At 36.6% G+C, this 6,000-nt stretch overlaps 1 protein-coding gene across 1 annotated transcript in view; it reads right to left on the bottom strand.

Moving 5' to 3' along the window:
- The window catches only part of LOC118743700 (protein mini spindles-like), a 67,673-nt gene extending 61,779 nt beyond the window's left edge, over window positions 1-5,894 (bottom strand). Inside the window, exon 1 of the mRNA XM_036476497.1 lies at window positions 5,209-5,894. The gene's annotated coding sequence lies outside the window, so the exon portion shown is untranslated. The remainder of the gene's footprint in view (window positions 1-5,208) is intronic.
- Window positions 5,895-6,000: the final 106 nt, after the last annotated feature.

Below are 6,000 nucleotides of genomic sequence, written 5' to 3'. Positions count from 1 at the left end.
CTTTGGGAAGTGCGTTTTTATTTGCAGAAAATTTGTAGACAAAAAAAAAAAAAACAAAGAAAAATCATAAGAGCGTCTCAGACGTTGCAATATTTCCAACTTTTCCACGCAATTCGCTGCCAAATTGAGAAAGAGAAATTTTATTTCGATGTGTGAACAGCCAGAAAGACTGTTCTGTAACATTTCGGAAATCAGTTCCAGAAATAAAAGTTGCAATAAGTGTCTGCAATTGAGAGGGCGCAATACGATTTTGGAAATATATTTCAACTTGCTCGTGCTGCACTAGCAATCTGCAATTCGGCTTTCGGAAGACACTTTATATGCAAGGTATGACCGCTTTCTGAAACTTCCTAATTTGACAGCCTTTTAGAAGTATATTGCATTGCTATACGTGTAAGCAAATTTAAAGCAATTTCTTGAACGTATATCGCAAAGTAAGCAAAAAAAATTTTAATGCTCAATTTAATTGTGCCTTCAAAACATTTTTGTCTACGAAAAGCTTTATCAGATTAACAAAATTACAATTTTGGTCCGATTGGCTCTAAACGGCAACGCTGAATACGAGAACAATTTCAGAGCCCCCCTTTAAAGGCCCTGCACACGCATTGATTTATCGGCCAACCTGTTGACCAACTTACTTAATGAAATTGCCTACAAAAGCACCAACCGGTTGGACAACTTCATTTGAGAAATGGCGTTTTCGTTTCTACAAAAAAAGTTCCTTTCCATTGCCCGGCTATTAATATTTGTGCTTAGAGGGCAATTAGGAAGGTATCATTTTTCGGTAGAAACGAAAACGTCATAAGAGTTTTTGAACACAACAGCAAATGCTTCTAATTTTTATGTATTTGTTATTGCTTATGCCCAATAAATATTTGGGTTGGAGATCAAATTGAGATCCAATAAATATTCCATTTCCATTTGATTTTCAAATGTACCTCAATTGGAGAACGAACCCATTCTCCAAAAAAATGGCACATTTTTTGTATGGAAAGTAATCTGTGTTCTCCACTTGAGAAATGTTGGGATATCAAATTGAATTCAAACTTTATTCAACTTTTAGTCAAACCTTTGGAAAAATGTTGGATCTCCACTTGAGAAACAAGAATTTCTCAAAGGTTGGAAAAAAGTTTTAAAAATGTATTGGGTGCCCCTGTTTTCACGAATTATACGCATATTAAGTAGCAAAACGAACCAAAAAAAAAAAAACATATTAACGTTAATGCGCCTTGAAAAAAAATGAAAATAGCATTTTGGGTTGCCAAATTGTCTACACACAGAGCAACAAGTTGACCAATCTTCCTTAAAAATCAAAAATTTTGGATTTTTCTCCAACCTGACGAAGGTTTGCCAACTTACCTACACGCGGCATATTTACCTCCGTTTTCTCCGTTGAAACACAATGCCGGCGAATGGCGATTTTTTCGCAGCGAATGTTCTCGCGAAACCAAAGCAAACGGTGAAGTTCTCTGGACGACTGTTCGCGACGACAGATTGAGATCTGTGCCGCGGTCAGCGACAACGGCAAAAAGACCATGGTGATCAATATTGTAATTTTCGTTAAAATGTAAAATAATATACATTATATTTTCTTTCAGAGACTAATACTAGTAGATATGTAGTTATATTTAACGATTGTTTCTATATTTTGAGCTTATTCTTGCTGTTCCCTATTCGTTGTATAAGCTTCCTTCTTGAAATATGGTCACAACTTTCTGAATTAAACAACACTCTGTATGGGCTTCAGTATAAAGCTTTGGTTTCCTCGAAAATCGATGCCGTAATATTACGACCGTATCATACCAAACGCTATTCTCAACGTAACGTAGCTTTGTGCTTTTATGTTGTATAGGCATTCATTGATTTTTCGAAGTTTATAAGGACTCCATCCTCTTCGGCCGTCCATGCATTTTCCACGTTATTATTCAAAATTGATAAAAATTTGTATTATATACTTTTATTTTGGACTGAAGAGTTGAAAACAAATTTTCTAATACACCGCTACAACTATGACGTTGCCAAAAAACGTTGTAAATAGTTCTAAACCGTCTCTGTTGCCGTCAGAAATATTACGGTGCCGTCATATTACATTACGGTGTGTATAGCCGTCATCTTACCGCAGAACTCCACAGGCAAACACCGATGACCTACCAACTGTCATTTTGACGAGCAATATGATTGCAAGTTTTTGTGTGTGGGCACTTTGATGTCTTGAAATAAGCATTTGCCGCATGGCGCCACCAGATAACATACTCTCAATTTCGGCGTTTAAAAATATATTAATCTTTGAAAAACTTGCTGAATAATTTCCTAAAACGTAATCATAAATAATCCAATAGGGAACAGATTTTTATTTTGATTTAATATCGAAATTTCATCGATGTTATCACCAGCATGCTGTCAAACTATCAAATTGCCTGCAATAGATGTCAAGCAATAAGCACTGACATATATTGCAGCTCATTAGAAATAGGCGGTCTCCATTGGAAATATATTTTGTGACATGGTTACCACGACATCAGTGTTTTCCTGTGGAGACAGGGCCTTAGTTGGCATCTGGTAATTTTTACATGGCAACGTTTTTAGCAACGCAGTTACGACCGTTACTTGACGTTACCGCTTTCGAGGAAACCAAAGCTTAGACGAATTAGCTGGGCGAAAGTTGGACGTCGGCATCACCGGCTTGTTGTCAGCGGTCTAGCTGTTGGCAAACTGGTTGGTCGATAAATCAATGCGTGTGTAGGGCCTTTTAAAAAATTTAATACGAATAATATGCAAATACAAATAGTGAAGGCAGTGATGGAAAAGTAGGCACATACAGTTGCAGACGTATCCATCTAGGAGTTTTTTGAGTGCACTCGAACACATTTCTTCTCCATCAGACATCGTCTACGTTGCTATGTTATATGAGCACACAAGAATGACAAGAGGTTTCTTAAGGTTGATTTCTATTCGTTTACAAGCCCCCTGCTATGCCTAAATAAGCACCAGCGGACAAGAGTTAAGCTTCCTCATGAACGAAAGACACAAGATCACGCGGGAAGGAAAGAACGAAAAAAGTTATTTTCTAGCTGCCGAAATCTCGACGCCATCTTTGTTGTAAGAAGTAAACAACGAAGAGAACGGAGAAAACCGCGAAATTGTTGAACGCATGAAAAATCATTTGTATTATGCAAATTCTTCTATAAATCGTGCCGTTGTGTTAAATTATTCTTTATCTTATGTGTACTCACGTTGTCACAAGCGAAAATGAAGAAAATTGCAGTAAAAAGCCACCATCAAATTGTAAACAACGAAGAAATGTAAACAAACGGCTAATGTCAAAATCGTTCAACTTTTTTCCTAAATGCGATTCTAACGGGCTAGTCTCCTGCCCGCGTGATTTTGTCTTTTTGGTTCATGAAGCTTCCTTCGCTCTCTGACTGACAGTAGGTTGGCTCCTAAGTAAACAAAATCCTTTAAGGCGGATTCATCGTCCTAGGTCAGAACTTTTCTTCCATGAGTTTGTTGATGTGTTCTTCCATGGTGTAATAATAACTAGGTGTTGTCAGTAACTTAACCTCACTTTTTCGGCAGGTCTATTCCGGTCACGCATTTTAAAGTATTAGAAAAGGTACTAATTATTTACTACTTTTAATCCGTTGGTGCATACTATTCAAATTAAATGTAGCAAAATGTATAAAATTACAAGCTTATAAGCCTTAATATATGTTTGTATCGGCAGCTCCACACAGCTTGGACATATATTGTAACTTTAAAAAAGTAAAAGCCGTAAAATAAGGCAATTTCCTATAAGACTGTACATGATTTTCTAAATAGATTAAAACACATAAATATCGATAATATAAGCGAATTCCTAATTTAACCATGCAGCCACTCTATTCTAGGGTATCAGTAGTTCATTTGGCTCAATATAATGCAAAGCAGCAAAAGTTATTTAATATAAAAAAGCGCCTTTCCATACGATTTCTGGGTACGTTTTTTTTCCATTGATAACCACAATATCTTTTATTTTTCTACTTTTTGAGGACAAAAACTATACAAATCCAGCAATTTTAAATATTAATATTGTTCTGAAAACACCAAGTTCTTTAAAAATCGCGGTAAAACGAATTACTAAAATGGAGTATTTTAGATACTATTTCCCAACGAATAGTAGTATAAAAATTAAGATCGGCAGCACTGAAAATAAGCATGCCGATATTGTCAAAATCACAACAAACACGTCGCTACTGACAACACCTTGTTATTATTGCACCATGTGTTCTTCTATCTTGGAGAGCAACTGAGAAAATTTCTGAACGGTTTTGAGTTGTGAACCCAACTTTAACTTTAGTTCAGAACTAGAACGATGAATCCGCATTTGATTATTTCTTAAGGTTGAGTAACTGCTCGAAAGGTTCAATGGTAATTGCATTTAATGTGAAATAGGCATTAACACATTTTTGAACATCGACCGATTTACATAAATTATATATATAGTAGACCTCTGAGAAGCTTAATCAACATTTTGGCGACGTACGAAAACACCGAGCGAATGCGAAGGCCAACAAAGGAATCTGCGTGGCAACAAACACGGCGTGTCAAACAAACTCACCACCGCATGACCGTGACGTAGACGTTGCTCTCTCTCCCTTTCTATCAAGAGTGCACTTGATATCTTTGTACGTACTTCTACGCTACGCTACGTACACGTTCGTGGGTAACCGCGCTCTTGATGTATCTACATACATGCAAATTTTTAGGTACATTCGTACCGTAATTAAGTACAAATTGATTTTCCATCCCTGATGCAGAGATTAAAAATTAGCAGACTTGGCAGCACTTTATTCCTTCAGAGACAGGCAACCCCAATTTTCTTTTTGCACTTTTCTGTGTATCCTTCTCGTTCCATCATTCTCTTATTCATTTCGAATTAACGGAATGCTGCTCATTGTTTTTGTTTCCTCGTTTTCTATTTCATGCCTAGCAGAAAGGCTGTTGCAGGGGAATTCGTGGATTCTGCTATCTGCACAAACAATAACAAAAAAAAAACATCTGCGGCTTTCGAATTGACCAAACTCAAGAAAAATTACATGAAAAGAAATTGTGTAGATGCGTTTGCACATATAGTGAGAATTGGAGAAGTGTGAAGGAAAAAACGAAAAATCATATTGCGGAAAATCATAGGAAAGCAAAATACAGAGAAAAATCAAGATGTCGGCTTACCGTTTCTTTTAACTCCACCCTTTCACGTTTTTGTTGTTAATTTTCCGCTAGACGTAAAAACCAAACGGACTGCTTTGCTATGTATATGCTTGCGATGAACAGCTGCTTTTGCTCAACCGTCCTTGTAATTTGACTGGACCAATTTTGTTTCACTTCTATGAGCCCTTTGCAAATTATATCTTGGCACAGCGTGGGTTTATGCAGATTATGCTATTAAGTTCACTAATATTTTGCACAATATTCAAAACGACACCAAATGCACTTCATTGGACGCACATACTTTTCCCAATTTCTTGGTGCAATTGCCACAAATTTTCACACATACAAACTATGCGACGGTGAAATACTGCAGCGGCGTAACAAACTTCGATTTTTCACCAAACAAAAAACTGCCGTTTTCAACGGCACACACACGCGCGCACAAATGTACACACGATTGGAAAAATCCGCAGAGGCGTAGCAGTGCAAATGTAAAAATTTGTATAAAAATCGAACGATTCACGCGACGCCTTCCAAATATTTGTATTTTTCGCTTTTTACAAAGAAATTTTCAACGCAGATTTTTTACCAGAACTTTAGCTTGTTGTTTTGCCTTTTAATGTTATTTTCAAAACGTTTTCACATACTAAAAATAATGAAAAAGTTGTAATTGTACGACGACAAAAAACCCACGTCCATCTTGTATTACTCAGTTTTATTCAATAAAAGATTTTCTCATACTGCAATCAAAAAGAATTGGCAGCACTGCGGTGGCATGGTTGCTTTAAAAAGTAGTCAAAGGTTGGTTTCTGT

Source organism: Rhagoletis pomonella, unplaced genomic scaffold (genome assembly GCF_013731165.1).
Source record: "Rhagoletis pomonella isolate Grant_MI unplaced genomic scaffold, Rhpom_1.0 Rhpom_scaffold_00001, whole genome shotgun sequence".
In the NCBI taxonomy this organism is placed as follows: Eukaryota; Metazoa; Arthropoda; class Insecta; order Diptera; family Tephritidae; genus Rhagoletis; species Rhagoletis pomonella.
Note: the sequence above shows the minus strand (reverse complement) of the source record. Positions and strands in the feature narration are given on the sequence as shown.